This window comes from Xyrauchen texanus, chromosome 3 (assembly GCF_025860055.1).
Source record: "Xyrauchen texanus isolate HMW12.3.18 chromosome 3, RBS_HiC_50CHRs, whole genome shotgun sequence".
In the NCBI taxonomy this organism is placed as follows: Eukaryota; Metazoa; Chordata; class Actinopteri; order Cypriniformes; family Catostomidae; genus Xyrauchen; species Xyrauchen texanus.
This window is the reverse complement of record NC_068278.1, coordinates 15,164,479-15,181,512: the sequence shown is the minus strand read 5'-3', so window position 1 is coordinate 15,181,512 and position 17,034 is coordinate 15,164,479. Positions and strand designations below refer to the sequence as shown.

Below are 17,034 nucleotides of genomic sequence, written 5' to 3'. Positions count from 1 at the left end.
ATAAGTTATAACATCCAGACTATGGTATATCATGATAGTAACATTATAATAATAATAATAATAATAATAATAAAAAAGCACAATGATGTCAATTTACAGAATATTTTTTGTGTGTATATACTAATGTTGGTCAATAAACAACACATAAGATTAAGAATGTCTAGGTAACCTCCATTCCCTGATGGAGGGAACGAGATGTTGTGTCGGAGAAGCGAAACTAGGGGTCTCTCTTGAGCACCGAATACGCATCTGATCTATGAAAAAAGGCCAATGAGTTCATTCAGGATTTTTCTGAGGAGCCAAAAATGGTCTGGCCACTACAGTGGCTCGGCTCAGCGACGTGGCCGGAAGGACACAACGTCTCATTCCCTCCATCAGGGAACGGAGGTTACATCCGTAACCTAGACATTCCCCGTCTGTCGCTCTCTCGACATTGTGTTGGAGAAGCGACACTAGGGGTCCAATTTAAATCACCGAGCCGTGTACGTGTTCTGCTGACACAGGAGCAGGCAGGCATTTTACGTGCACAGGCGACCAGTTGTGCCTGGCTGGGCCTCTTTTCTCTCTGTGTTTCTCGCATAGAGCAATAAACAGCTAGGGCCCTTACATGCATCAAGGGAAGGGGGTCTTACCCAGTTTCCTATTCTTTCATGGGGAAAAGACCCTGCGGAGACCACACCTGCCTGGAAGGGGAGGTAAGCATGGTGAATACGTCACATGGGTTTTTAGGCGACATGTGGAAAGCGGCGCAGTGTTAGATCCAGCCTCAAGGAGGGGGGAGTTGCTACATCACGGCAACCAGAGGGTAGCCAGGGACTGCCTAAGGAAAATGCAGGTCCACTTTTGAAAGGGGACCGTACCGCGGATAATACACACAGGGGGAGTCCGCGTAGGAGTCCTTAACCTGTGGAGCACCTATTCCAGTACATGGTAGATTAAGTACCCGCAGTGGATTGGGTCGGCGAGTTCCTCCGCTGAACTGCGGACCCACAAGGGCTAGGGAGGAATCATCCAGGGATCCGAGGAGTGGAAAAGCACACAATTTGTGCTGTGACTTTCGTGGCTCTAAGGGAGAGGTAGGTCACTGAGCGCAGTTCCTGCAGCACATCGGGATCAGGGCTACCCACGTGCAGCTCTTTGAGCGCCTTGGCCTGGTGGACTTGCAGGAGGGCTATGGCGTGCAGGGCGGACGTGGCATGTCCGGCGGCACTGTAGGCCTTCGTGGTCAGCGAGGATGTTGTCCTACAGGCCTTGGAAGGGAGCACAGGGCGACCCCGCCAGGTTGTAGGGTTTCCGGGACACAGGTGGAGCGCAACAGCCCTATCCTGTGAGTGGCGCCCAGACCACAGGAACCAGTCATCCAACCGCGATGGCTGTAGGGAGGACGGAGGGTTCCAGTCCAAACCCACGCTGGCGGCGGCCCGGGAAAGCATGTCGGTCATCTGAGTGTCAGCCTCAGCCTGGGCGTGCTGGCCCGAAGGCGGCGTCATCCGCATCAGATACCGGGCTCTGTGGCCGTCTGAAGCGGAGAGCTCTCTACCGCATCCAGGAACTACACGGGTGGAAAGGCATCTTTAAAAATACGTGTCTTGAAAAGGACGTTCAACGCCGCTGTGTATTGCTCTTTTAGTGAAAATTTACTCTTTAGAGAAATCACTCTTTAAATAACTCTTTAGAGTTTTTTTCTGCGCTGCCGAAGCACCCAGGGGCAAATTGCACTGCCGTGCAAAGAAGGAGAAATAGCCACTGTAATGCGCCGTCAATCCAACAGCATGCAGAGCATCAGAGGAATACAGGAACAGGTGTGACTCGTAGCAAACAGCATGCACAACCATCGGCTCCAAAGAAAATTTCTGAATGAACTCATAGTATTTCCTCGCCTTTATACCCGTATGTCCGGGGGCGGGGTATGAAAAAACTGTCATCTTTTGCACTACTGTGTACTGGTCAGCACTGCACTGTCTCTCACTGTGCCCATTGTCATGTTCATTTTTTGTAATTTATTGTACTGTCCCATACTTTTTGCACACGTTTGCACGTGCACTTTATATAGGTATGTTATTTAGTCTGTGTAGTCTCATGTGGTTCTGTGTTTGTCCTATGTTGAGTTATGTTGCACCATGGTCCTGGAGGAGTGTTGTCTCATTTCACTGTGTACCGTACTAACTGTATATGGTTGAACGACAATAAAAACCACTTGACTTGACATCATCACAAACGTTTTGTAATTAATCAGACCACAAAACAATACGACAACATTTGAAACTTCTAAATGAGAAATGTTTACGGTGATGTACCACTGAGATTGGCCGGTGTTATGGATCAACTGGGGATGGTGCTTTTTTCAAGATCATGAGGCTTTCCAAATTCAAGTTCTAGTGATATAAATATGATGCCATATTCCTCCTCTTTATGTATCTATTAAATCAGTCTTTTGTTGTTTGCATCTACATTCAACTACAGTACACATGTACAGTATGCCCTGTGTTTTATAATATTTTTAAAACATTTTATGTTGCATTCGACACTGCGTGACTTGAAGAGTTAATGATAAAGTAATTTACTCATCCCCAATAATGGGTTACAAGAAATAATTGTTCATATCCTACTTTGTCTAATGCTGCTGACTTTATGACTGATCTCAGATATCAATCTGGTCTTCCTTTGAATTAAGACGAATTTCCCTCTTGAAAGAACAACAAACACAAAACCAACAGAGAATGTAAAATACTGTTAATTTGTACTGTTAATAGAATATGGTCATTCTATAACTTTCATGCAAGTCATATCATGTAAGTTATAAACATCTGGACTTATAATAGTGTATACGGAAGCATCTCCTTATGGTTCTACACACATCAACAAACAACACAGAATGGCAGTGACAGCTTGCCAGCATGCCCTCATCCATTTTTATTAGTTATTAAAGTTAGCCACTGTCAGCCAGGGGCCTTTGTAGATCAGTGATTAGATGGACCAATCAGACGTCTGCATTTTTTCACTTTTCTTTGTGCAAAGGGCAAAATACATTTACCTATGTTTATAAAATGTCAGGTGTTACTACTACATAGAATTATATAAATTTCCAGGAAGATACTGTAATGTCTGTTGATGTTTCTGCTTGAGGACTTGCTATTGGCTGTTGTGTTTGCATAATTAATGAGGTAGTTCTGTGTAGGTTATGGGGACAGATTGGGGAGTAATTAATTTACATTTAAAAGTAATTGGGGTTATAGTTATGATTTGAATTCAGCTTAATGTTAAATGTATAATTTAATGTTATGAAAGGGGGTTCTTTTTTTAGTTACCCTGGGTGAGAACACCCCTAGTGTTGATTTGATATAATGTTGAACCTGTTTTCATTTGAGTCAGAAATAAAGAAGTTTCCTGTACTTCCATTATTGATTAACTATCCTCAAATTTTTGACTCCCATTTGTCTTTCGGCAGTATATCATCAGTATAATATTAATGTATATCCAGCACTCTTCCAGTGTAATGGAGTTGCAAGTTCACATCAGGTCATTTCTGTGTATTTCAAAAATGAAATTTAAGGGTAGATATTAAAAGTGTACTAAAAGAATACTTGAAATGTTCAATTTTAATATAACTATAATTACATCTTCATCTGCTTCACAGAACTGCTTTCGGCAAACTAAATTACATTAAGTATAAAATTAGTTTTTCCAATTTAACAGACTTTAAGTATATCAATTTAGTCCGCTACAATAAGGAATAAAGTGTGCTTAAGTATATATTTTTTTTCACTAGGGTAGCCACCGTGAAAACTAGTTCTGAAAGGGATAGTTTGAAATCAACCAATAATTTATGATAATTCTCACCCTCAAGTTGTTCAAAACCTATTTGACTGTCTTTCTTCTATGGTATGGTATGGTAGAGATGTTAGGAAAAGTGTTAAGAAGATCACTCATCTCAGAGTACGTTTACACAACAATGATACATTTACACGAAAACAGAATTTTTTTAAAAAAATTTTCGCGTACAGACGACAACATTGTCAAAATGATCCCCGTTCACACGGATCAGCGAAAACTACTAAACATGCTGTATTATGCGTGCCAGGCCAGTAGTTGCCGATGTCACTTTGTAAAGAAACAGTACGCGCCTGGGCACATAAGCATTCTTCCACAGAGCGATGAATACAAACAATGAAGATGGAAAAAATTTTGTCTGGACGGATAATGAGGTTGCTTTATTACAACAATTGCATTGCTGGAGAAGCGTCAATAAATTCAAAACCTTGAGCAGCACAAACACAGTCCTGTGCTCTGCCATTGTAGTAATATGCGTGCGCATGACATCATCGTTTTCACAAATTCGCATTTTTGTATGTTTACACGGAGACGATAACAGCATAGTTTTCAAAAACTTGCACTTTGAAACCCGTTTTCAAATGTTTCGGCCCAAAACCGCCTTTGTCGTGTAAATGATCAGCCAAAACACATAACAAGTTTTCCGTTTTTAGTTGTCGTATAACTAGCCCCTTAGTAACCATTCACTTTCTTTGCATCTTTTTTTTCATACAATGAAATGGGGTGAGTGAACTTCCTAACTTCTCCTTTTGTGTACCATGAAAGAAAGAAGGTCAAAATGGGTTTGAAATAACATGAGGGTGAGTAAATAATATCAACATTTTAAATGTTTTGGTGAACTATTCCTTTAAGACTGTAAAGGGCCTTTGCAAATAAATACAGCAAAGCTAAATAAAATGATTCGGAACATAGAACAAGATTTTCTGTTCAAGAGATGATATATTCATGATATATTTAAAAATAAATAAATACAAAGGATTGTGCATAAAACATAAAGCAGTCTCTTAAAGCTGACATTGTCTCTTTCCTTTACCATAACACAATCACACACACACAATCTACTACTCATTTATGGTTTAGCAAGGCCAAGTCTATTTACTTTTCTATGAGAACTCATGCTCTTTATTTGGCACTGTTGCATTGGCCTTGGGCACAGATGACAAAGGTTCCAACAATTAACTACTTATTAGCAGACTTCACAGAACACCGTTGCCAATCTCAAGCTAACAGAGAAATCTTGAATTCGAGTAAAAGTCTGACAACTTGCAAACTGCAAACACAGACTGCTTAAAGAATAAAACACATTTTAATATTTATATAGCTAAAAACAGTTTAGACCATGCAAAACAAATTTCTATGGAGGCAGGTTCCAAATTCAAAACAAGTTCCAATTTCTTGCACATTCTGTGGCTACACCAATAGAAACCATTATACTTTCTTTCCTGAAATCCAGTAGAGATCAAATTTCGAAAATTAAAAAATACACGCAAATCCCATAATGGTCAAGGCACGTGTAATGGTCAAGTAATCGTGTATCCTGTTGCTCCCTCTAAATGAAAAGAGTACAAAGGAAAGGAATAGTCTTTATTAAATTAACTACAGATCTCTGACTCCAGGCAGTTCATCTTTTTAAAAGATGAATACATTCTAGCATGCATTAAAGTGTAATGCAAACAGACACAGACTGACAAGAGAAAGTGTTTCACTTACAAGAGTGAGAGATAAAGTAGTCACTGCAGGCAGTGTCTGAACACTGTATAAGAAGACAGCAGTAGAAGAAACGTGAAGGAGGAAACTTGCCTGTACAATTTGTGACTGTCACACTGATCTGAGATCAGGTTTTCTGTCTTTCTCTTGCAATGGATCAGATCACATGACCTGAGAACAATTCATACAAAACATCCTGCTGCTCTTCTGATTACAGTGATTAAATAAAGAAACAAAAGAGTGACGGTGATACAACCAAACTGAGACAGACCTCAGAGGTGCTAGAGACTAAAGGCTTTACTATTGACCTGGCCTTTACAATCAGTCAACATAATCATGGTAATCTTATTTCGGAGGTCTGCTGCAGCAGTAAATTGTTTAGAATAGAATGTTAAAGGTGCCCTCTGTATTTTTTTCCCTGATTAAAAAAAGTTTAACTCCTAAAGACATGAACTGTAATTTTGAAATGTATGTAGGAAATCATGAGCATTCTCATTCAAATGAAGACTCCAGTCGTATCAGTAAACTTATAAAAGATGTTTTATTTTACATGGAGAGGGTCCGCAGATGGGGGCTGCCATGTTTGAATCACATGACCAGCCGAATACTACTCGCTTAATCTCAGTAACCATCCTGTTATTTGACACTTTCATTCATTAATTAAAGTCATCATGGCTGACTGTAAATAATAATGTCTACAATGTCATCTGAAACTGAAAACTATTGATTTTAAATTATGCTGCATCCAAGCCGCTAGGTGTCAGTGTAAGTGCAAGATGACACAAAGACAAAAGTTACGGAGTGCACATTTAAAGGGGAGCTATGTTGTAAAACTTTTGAGAGGAAGAAGTTCAGTCATGCATTTAGGATGATCTGGATATAGTTGCAAAGACAACATGAAGTCTTCCAGTCTCTCATGTAACCAGTAGATAATATAATATAATTAAAGATGAAAACAAAGTCCTTGTACTTAGCAAATACATACACACACACACACACACACACACACAAATGTAGTGTTTCCATGATTTATAAGCTGTTTTCCTCATGGGGGCCGACAAAATGTCCCCACAAGGTCAAAAATTTCGGGTTTTACTATCCTTATGGGGACATTTGGTCCCCACAAAGTGATAAATACACACTCTCACACACACACACACACACACTTTAAGCAAAACATCTAACAAAAACTAGTATTAAATGATAAAACAACAGATATTCTGGTTGTCAAAAAATACTAACTTGAGGGAAACTGGCTTTATACATCCACTGAAAAAGACTTAGAATATGGCTATAAAAGTGAAGTTGTAAGAAATGGAAATCTGCATCATTTGAAGATACCACTTGGTTTAATATTCTGTTATTTTATGTGACATGCATATATTTTATATTTTAAAGTGTGACTTAAGTTTCCAAATACTTTTGGGGCCACTGTATGTACCATATTCCCTATTTTTATGTAAAGTCTATGCAGTCTAATGTGGTTTAAAAACTACTCTTTCTGGTAGTGATGCCCAGTTATGCCTAATATTTAATTAATGTTCATCCAGATGCTTTATCCAGCTATTGAGCTTTTTTTTTTCCTTGCAGGTGAAATTAAGTATACTTCCATTCACAATATGTTTTACTGACATAACAATTAATGCCCTAAAAAGGACTCTTTAAATTTTTAGAAGAATATCTCAGCTCTGTAGGTCCTCACAATGTAAGTGAATGGTGGCTAGAACTTTGAAGGTCCTAAAAGCACATAAAGGCAGCATAACAGTGATCTAGGGTAATTCAGAGTACTAATACAACTCCAGTGGTTAAATCCATACATTCTGAAGCAATGTGATATGGTGTGGGTGAGAAATAGATCAATATTTTTGTCTTTTTACTATAAATCTCCATTTTCACTTTCACATTCTTCTTTTATTGTTCGCAATTCGTGTTCTTTGTGCATATTGCCACCTACTGGGCAGGGAGGAAAATTAAAAAAAAGGACTTAAGTATTGATTTGTTTCTCATCCACACCTGAAGATATAGATTATACCACTGGAGTCGTATGGATTAATTTATGCTGCCTTTATGCGATTTTTGGACTATCAAAGTTCTGGTCACCATTCACTTGCATTGTATGGACCTACAGAGCTGAAATATTCTTCTAAAAATCTTTGTCTGTGTTCAGCAGGAGAAAGAAAGTCATACACATCCGGGATGGCATGAGGGTTAGTAAATGATGAGAGAATTTACATTTTTGGGTGAACTATCTCTTTAACAGAAACAGTTTTATTTCCAACAAAAGAACATTATTGATTACTAACAGATGGTCTGTAAAAAATATATATATTTTTTTTTATTAAAAAAAAAACATGCCAGTCTTACCTTGTGGGGTGTTGTTTCCACTAGAAAACTCTACTTCCACTAGTTTCTTCTCAAATGTTGCTCACTTTCACTCAACTGTCTTCTTGGACAACACCAAAATCCATCTGGCAGGGTCAAAGCAGTGCACATTCAGAAAGGCAGCAGATGTCACAGCACATATAACTATCGTATGGATAATGATGTCGAGTGTTTTTTGTTTATCCACCTTGTGCTGTCACAGATTTTGGAAGCAAAGTCAAAATCCTGAGGTTTGGTGGCTGCTTTCATGAACAGTCAGGTAGTAGTTTGTCTCCACTGTGAAAAGAGTGCGAGGGGAAAATTTGAGGTCACACCTCCCTGCCACAGCAGATGCAGGAGAGCTGACCACGTGTTCCCTACCAGGCAAAAGTACACACATGCATAAGCTTGCACACATATGGACACACACACACACAGGTTTCCTAGGAGAAAGAGGAAGTGCAGGGAACTGCCAGTCTTGTGTTTAAAAGGGCTCAAAAGAATGGTTCAGAGACCTTTAAATTGCAAACTAAACACAAATTCTTCAGCAGTTGTTCTGTTCATTGAAACCGTGGATTCAAGTCAAATTCAATAGTCAAATTAGTTTTATTGTAATTTACCAGATAGTAAACAAACATAACAAAAAATTGAATGTCAACACTGATGAATCAACATTAATAGCATTGAATGAATGTTAATGTTAATTTTAAATTACTTTTGCATGTTTGCATTAAAGTAATATTCTGTGTTCAATACATGTTAAGCCCAATTTACAGCATTTGTGGTATAATGTTGATTAGCACAAAAATCATTTCTACTAACTTCCATTTTTTTATTTATTTTAAAGCAAAAATGTAAGTTAGACTACGTTTCTCAATACCAAGTACGCCAAGTTCGGAAATGCGTACTTCGTAGTTCGGACTTCGTACAAACTTTCGAGAATGGGAGGACAATTGGAACAGCAGTGTACTTGATGATGTCAGCATCTCAGCTGGTCTTGGCAAGACATGCCTGCTCTGGTTATCTTCACTGTGATGCATATTTACAATAAAACAAATATGATATAAAACACAACCATGCTTCTTTTCGTTTTCATTTAAAAAATATTAATATGTTTATATTTTGAGTGTTCCTAGATCTGTAGCCTACATATAAAAAGCCTAGTGTCGGGAAAAAGGTTGTTGTTGTGGACGTTGGTGAATGAATGAATGAGGAGAACCAAAATTAGACAACAGACATTAGAAAATTAAACTAAAAGCATCAAAATGGATCAGACCTGTATTGCCATTGGTATGGTTTATAAAAAAGCTAAAGAGGAGGCTGCTCAACTGAGATGATGAATCTGTCAAACAAGAGTCAGGATGCTGTGGAGGATGGAGAAGAGACGTGTATTATAGCACATCTAGCTTTGTACCTTTGTCTAATCATTATGCTTTTTTGTTAACCTATCTACACATTTAAATGTAGACTTGACAGTTTACTTGGTACACCATGATGAAAAAAAAAAAAAAAACTATTACAAGGCTATTGTATTAGACAACATTAGATTTATAATAAACTGGCAATTACAGGTGAGGTTTCACTGTTAATAATATTGAAATGGATTAGCCTACAGTCTATACATACATGCCATTTGTTTTCTTGGTACTCAAACATCAATAGGTTGATACTCAGTCTGACAGACTTTGTACAGTTAGGTGCACAAACATCACTATACATTAAAGCAAGAAGTGCTTTAATGTATGTACCTCATCTGTGTCACATACATCATTAGTCATTAACGAGGGCAAACTTCAACACAAACAGGACATTTAATGTCTATGATGCATTAATAATGTAGGCTACAGTAACTTTCTGACTCAGAACCTGGGAAGACAGGTGTGCTATTATACTGCCTATCAAGCAGTGAAAGAAATAGAAACCTTCTGAAGCGTAAGCAAGTACCTGACCAAACAGGTCAGATATTAGAGGGAAATTGTTACGCTGTGTGAAAACAGGAGAAGGCAGATGGGGGTGTGGATCCAAGTGTGGCTTTTATTTGAAACAACACAAAAGAAACCAAACACAGGAACAAATCAAAATCCACGATGGGAAAAAGGCAAACTAAATACTGGAGGATACGGAGAGCGGAGAACAACAGTGTAACCTCGGACGGATGGATAGACAGATAACAGGGTATCCACGAGCGAGCAGACAGACTGACCGGGAACAGGAACAGAGAGAGTCAAACCAGACATAAGCGGAGACATGGAACGTCAACGAACGACAAAGGGAAGGGGAGAAAGCAGGGTTTAAATAAACAGACAAGGCAATGACAAAATAACAGACAGGTGCGGACAATAACACAGTGATCAGGGCTGGGAGTATGATCCGGGAATTGTGGGAAGTGCAGTTTCACACATGGACAGTGAGACTCAGGAAAATGTGACATGGAATGGGATCGGTGACGGGTGAAACGGAAAACACGGAGCAGACAACAAGGAAACGTGACATAAACGTGACTAGTGAGACAGAGAACACAGGGCAGACAACAGGGGATCGTAACAGAAATTTAATTCTGGTTGACTTCAACAATTTATATCAGACAATATATTTAGAATACAGTTGAATAAATATTATATAGTAAAAACACACAAATAAGCAATAAATACATCATAAATATAACAGAATTTATTTTTTATTTTTAACAGGACCAAAGTCCCTTACAAAGGTATGCACAAATGAATGAGCATGTGCCTATCCTTGCCATGTTCTTTTCTGGAGAATTTCGCCTGCCAGTGAAAAGGCTCTCGTTGGCCGCCCGCCAGTCAATGAAGGCCCGGATTTCCTCAGTTATCCCTTGATTAAAATGTTGCTTAAATGTTAGTTTTAATGCACGATAATAGCCATTATAACAAGTTTGTACAATAGGGAAGCTACCAAGTGAGCTAATGATATAGGAATAAGTGTGTATGTGTAGGTGGATGTGTAATACAAGTGTTAAAATGTTTCGACTTTCAAATCATGCGTTAAGGTAAAAGTATTTTGACATCATAACGTAGCAGGGAATGAGTAATAGAGTGAAAAATACGTTTTTATAAAATCAAAACCAGTAATTGTCCTCGTGATTTGTGTGACAATGATTAAATATCACAGTTGTTGTAGCGCCTCTAGTGTTCATTTCACCAGGAAACTGCAGCGAAATGTAGAAAGCGGTATGTACAAATCAGTTTGCAAAAATTTATATAAAGTAATGTTCATTCTATGAGACCAGGTAGATTTAGTTAGTTTACCTTTTTGTATGTTATTTTGGCCTGGCTTCCTCCTGAAGAGATCCGTGCTTCCAAACATTTGAAAATAAACCTTGAAATGAGTTTACGTTTCTGTCTGGATTCCTCTTTATGTTGCAGCCTCACCCTAGACTGGGTCATAACATAATTGAGAATGAGAAGAGAGAAAAAAATACAAAACTAGCCGGTCCACGAACACGCCGCCAAACGGTCCTCAGCCAGCTGCACTCTGCTTCCGACAGAAACATTGACAAAAATATTGATTTGTTTCTCACCCACATATATCATAACGCTTCTGAAGATATAGATTTATCCACTGGAGACTTATGGTTTACTTTTATGTAGCCTTTATGTGTTTTTGGAGCTACAATATTTTGGTACCCATTCACTTGTATTGTATGGACCAAAAGAGCTGAGATATTCTTATACAAATCTTAATTTGTGTTCTGCAGAGGAAAGAAAGTCATACACATCTGGGATGAACTATCCATTTAGATGGATCTTGTTTTAGCACAGTGGTTGATTGACAGGTGAGGGGTGGTGCTTCAGTCAAGATACATTCTTGCATTCTCAAATGCGATGTGGACACATGCGTTTTTCACCTTATTCATATGTGTTTTTTCTGTTATCCTATAAAAATAAATAAATAAATAAATAAACATTTTAGACCCCATTTAGACCTGAATTTTGGGATGACCACATGTAAGTGAATAACCCGAAACGGGGCCAGAGAGACTCAAAATGGATCAATGAACTGAACAAACTGATTCCAAACTAAATTTTTCATGTACACCACATTTATAGTAAAGAAGTATGGAGCGATATCCAGCGATATATTATTAAATACATTTTATATAACTATTTGAAAAGGCATTCAAATATTAGCTTTTGAAAAAAGAAATACAGACAGTATAATCACAGACACAGCTGGTTTTGTGCCGAATTATGACTCCTAGTATGGTTCTGGTTCAGTGTACAGACCAATGATTCCCTATTATGGTAAGGTTTAGGGGTAGGGACCAAACCACAAAACTGGCAAATCTTCTCGATTGATAGGGTGAAGCCAGGGGCAGACGGCAATGTGCAATGTGCTTCTACTGAGGTGGGACCTTATTTCAGACTGAAATGGTTAAGGTGAGTTGTGTTTTTGGAAAATCCTTTTCTTTAAGAAAGATTTCCTTGTTTGCTATATGTTAATGAAAATAACATAATTTAGATAATATGTTTTTTACATTTTTAGAATAAAACATACATATTGAACATACAGATTAAAATAAACATTGCATTATGTTAAGCATATACAAAATACAAATTATTTTGAATATGCTGTTTTTACAGATTTTAGCTCCACTTTTAATAATATTCAGGTTCATACACTTTTATTATGTATTTCTTATTTGAATGTAATTAGTAATATAATATAGTGGATCAATTATTTCCTTTCAGATCGACCTCGAGTGTTTATAGCAGTAGAACCTGCAGCTGTACGGCCTTACGCATGAGTGCTCCGACTGACCTGAGAAATGTTTACTCTCAGAATATTTCATCAGTCAGGAAGTGTGTCCCTTGGTTGTTAAAAAGAACTAGCGATGGCCAGTTTGTGAATGAATAATTCTTCATAGCATGGCAAAAACTACTTTTTTACTATTTGGAACCACTCAGTGAAGGCACTCATGAAGTCACTAAATAGGTCATGCTGTGACATCAGAGAGTAAATATCTGTCAAGTTGAATCATAGATGACACTCTATGGACACCATGCTACCCATAGACATACTGATGGCTTGGACAGTGATCTAGTAGCCCGGAGGGCCAGATCAGTGGTGTGACACAGCTCCTTAAAAGGCTTGGGGTCTAGCCCATTCTCATCCATGTCTTTGAGCAGATCAGCCTGGTAGGCCAGCAAGATCACCATGGTGTGTAGGGCGGAACCAGCCTGACCTGCCGCAGCAGGAATGTGAGCCAGCATGGCTTGGACTGGTGTACTGGCTGAGCTTTCCATCCCAGTGCAGAGGAGGGGAATAAATGGGCTGCAACTGCCTCTTCAACTGAGGAAATCTCAATATAGCCCCTTTGCGTGGTGCGGTCGAGCACTGTAAAGGCCACTGCACCAGAAATGTGTGTTCATGCAGAGAAGGATGAATGTTTTGACCAGCTGGTCATGCAGATTAAAAATGGCACTGGGCGGCAGGACTAGTCGAACCGTTTGCCAAGAATATAATGCTCGGGCCCACTCGGAGTAGGTCACTCAATCCCACTCCGAGGGGGAAATACCAATGAGAAATGATCTGCTGAGTGAGACAGCCTCTCCTTTAAAAGCAGCGAGCAAAACAGCATCTCTGTCATGATCATAACTGACAAACACGATCGCACCATGAGCCGATTGTGGGGCACAGATCATAACTAGTGAATTCAATGGGCAAAGTCGCTTCAAATGTAGGTGGGGAGGCATGCAAGACTTGCGATGGAGTCAAATCCTCCTCAAACTCCATGATATATATCCCAGCATCACGGGCCTCCCACTTGTCTCAAACTTACCACAAATTCTCAAAAGTTGTGTAGCGCTTTTCACAACACAAATCTTTTCACAGAAAATTATGTTTTAACAGAAAAAGCTTTAATATAGTAATGTGTTCGAGTCATAGTGCAGTTTAATAAAAAGAAGAAACAAATATGATTGTAATTTTCTCCTGAAAGGAGAAATATGAAATATTTGTAAAATGATGTACACTCCCATGATATGTCTCCAGTTATATCATAAACCCTATAAAAGCTGTTCGATTTTACATGGAGCGGGTCGCCCTCTTATGGGCGCTGCCATGTTGAAAGCACAAAGTGGTGTTCAGCCAGCCGAGAGCTCGCAATTCGCGGCTGTCCGGTCAAACGCCGGCACGCAACAATGTGCAAAAATTTGTTAGGATTGGATAGAAGAATGTCCATTATAGGAATGTGTGTAATATGAGATGGATAAAAACACAGATGAAATGTAACAAAACAGATGATAAAAAACACATTTAATAAGAAGCAACAGAACACCAGGATGATAGGTGTCAGTATAGAGTCCAAAGCCGCAAACTACTTCTCGAACCGATGGGATGAGTAAAATCCAGCTAAACCAGGCAAATTCCAAACGGAAGTGAGCATCCCTATGCCCTACTCCCTCCGAAGGGCTGAGCCCTTGAAGTGGGAACTCTGAAGGGAGCACTCATGTCTACTTCATGCCAGTTTGCCATTGATGAAGGGAGTAATGAAAGACATACGTCACTTCCCCTTTATCTTCACTGAAACGTTACCATGACGACGCAGCGCAGCCATTCTAACAACAGGAATCTCTTATTTATTGCTGTTAATGTGTTGCAAATAAATATACTTTTTGTAATAGTTTTTTTTTTCAAACATTGCCTTTTGTGTATTATTTAAAATGGATACTCTTGCTGTTTTAAGAATAATAGTAATATATCTGTACATAAATGTATATAAAATACATGAATAAACATTATCTTCAAGGAGACCTATTATGCCCCTTTTTACAAGATGTAATTTCAATCACAGGTGTCCCCAGAATATTTGTGAAGTTTCAGCTCAAAATTCCCCACAGATAATTTATTATACCATGTTGTAAATGCCTCGTTTTGGGTAGAATCAAAAACACTCTGTTTTAGTGTGTGTCTCTTTAAATGCAAATGAGCTGCTGCTCCCCGCCCCTGACATAGCTCTGGTCTCCATGAATATAATCACAATGGTAACTTTAGCTGCACTGCATTGTTTTTGATTTATAGAAATAAAAGAAAGAGGAGTGGGTGGACTTTGTGTACACACTGCTGACTCACATTTACGTACAAACAGCAAAAAGTAGCTCCTAACACAGAAATTTAAATTAGGGGCGTGTCACTCCTAATTTTAGGACTTGTAACAAATGCATCTAAGAGTAATTCATGAAGTATTTTAAGTCTAATAGTAGCTCCTAAACCCACAACAGCTTAGAAGTCCTCCTGAATTGCAGGTATTTTCATTATTGTAAACTTACTGGCGGTATCAAACTATATATGTCCTCACCAGAACGCAAATCATCCAACAATTCAAAGAGCTTTTTTTTTCTTCTCCCGTGGATGCACGTTCACTGCAGAGAAAAAAAGGGGGAATTTGTATATTCTGTAATCGTTGTTTGTCTTTGCTGGCATATAGCGGTTCCGTCTACCAATGACTTTGCGCTCATAAAACGTGACATCATCCATAGCAATGAGGTCAACTCCAGCTTACTGTTATTTTAAGATTTCCTTAGAAACCTTGCTCTTAGCAGTTTTGTGAATAGGTTTTAAGCATTACTCTTTGTGAAAACGGGCCCAGATGTTTTTATTTTATCCAACTATGCTAGAAGCTAAAATGTCAGGCTCTTTTTCTCAGGTAAACTGGCTCAGGCAGCCATCAAATCCTTTATTGAAAGAAAATACAATTAGTTACGCACAGATGGCCTTCAACAGAACAGAGTACATCAGTCATGCCCTCCCCACAAAGCCAACCACTTAAATGTGCAACATGCTTTCAGTTTCTAGTAAACCAAGAATGCCTTGCTTTCCATTTTCTCTTAATGGAAGTTACATTGTAATATTACTAACCTTGATCTGTAAACTAACCCTAAAACAGGCAAGAGTAGAAAATTATCAACAAAATAAGTCAAACATATTCAAGGAATATTTTGGATTTTATGAGTTGTATCTCCCAGGATGCATTGCCCTTTTAAGGTATAAAAAAGTTATCAATATTTCTGTTTTTATTTTTGTGAAATATGTGGAGTTTCTGACTTCCCCTTTTATTTTAAAACGTATCATACACGTATGTAAGTGTGTGTGTGTGTGTGTAACCAGTGCTGGGCAGATTACTTGAGAATTGTAATCAGATACTGATTACAACTTCCATGACAAAAAACGCAACCAGTAACATAATCTTATAGATTACATTTTTGGGGTTAATCTAATCTGATTACTTTTGGATTACTTCCAACCTAATTCTATTTTTTATGTCACATGCATTTGAGTAGAACAACCTTGTATAATTTTAACATAAAATTACAATAAGAAAATTAATGGAAATGCATTCCATTCATTATTACAATAAAATAGCCTATACAAAAAGAGCTCCTTTTAAAAAGTGCATTAAACATTACATGAACATACAATAAACATTAAATCTAACAGCAATTACAGTGTATGGCCAACGTGTATAATTCAAAACATTGAGACATCAATCAATTTTAAGTGCATAAAACAATAGAAACATTACAAACATTAATGGGTCATAAAATCAACTATATTATAAAATGAACAAAAAAGAATGACCATAAAATCAACAGCAATGACGTTGCTATCTATATCAGCTGTATGATGATGTAGAATGAAAAAATGCAATAAATTATAAACAATTTACTGCCATTGCCTTTTTAATATGTAGTCATGTAATCCATAAAAAAGCAACTGTAGTCTGAATATGAATATTTATAATGAAATTCAATTACAATTACTTGATTTTTAAATCTGATTACGTAATACAAATTACATGTAATCCGTTACTACCCAGCACTGTGTGTTACAAAACTGAAGGTTGCATGTATGACATGTGTAAGTGTAATATTGTGGATTGACTGTTTTTCTTCCCTTAATCTGGCAACGTATCTCAGGGGATGTGCACATTTCAAAATTTGCTAAATTAAAGCTTGAAGAACACATGACTTAATTTTCTGCATCTTAAGACAATGTTCACAATTAATATTAGCATTTCCTTTTCTTGTTACTGAAGATTAATATATTATTATCACAAAAGCAGCATGTCCTGCACCATGGTTGTTGGTTCCCACATTCTCCAAACAGACC

The 17,034-nt window shown here is 38.0% G+C and overlaps 1 protein-coding gene across 1 annotated transcript in view; it reads right to left on the bottom strand.

Annotated features, from left to right (window-relative positions):
* LOC127630525 (double C2-like domain-containing protein beta) overlaps window positions 1–8,193 on the bottom strand; it is a 352,764-nt gene extending 344,571 nt beyond the window's left edge. The window contains exons 1-2 of the mRNA XM_052108114.1: window positions 8,108–8,193; window positions 7,903–8,006 (exon numbers count right to left, since the gene is read on the bottom strand). The gene's annotated coding sequence lies outside the window, so the exon portion shown is untranslated. The remainder of the gene's footprint in view (window positions 1–7,902; window positions 8,007–8,107) is intronic.
* Window positions 8,194–17,034: the final 8,841 nt, after the last annotated feature.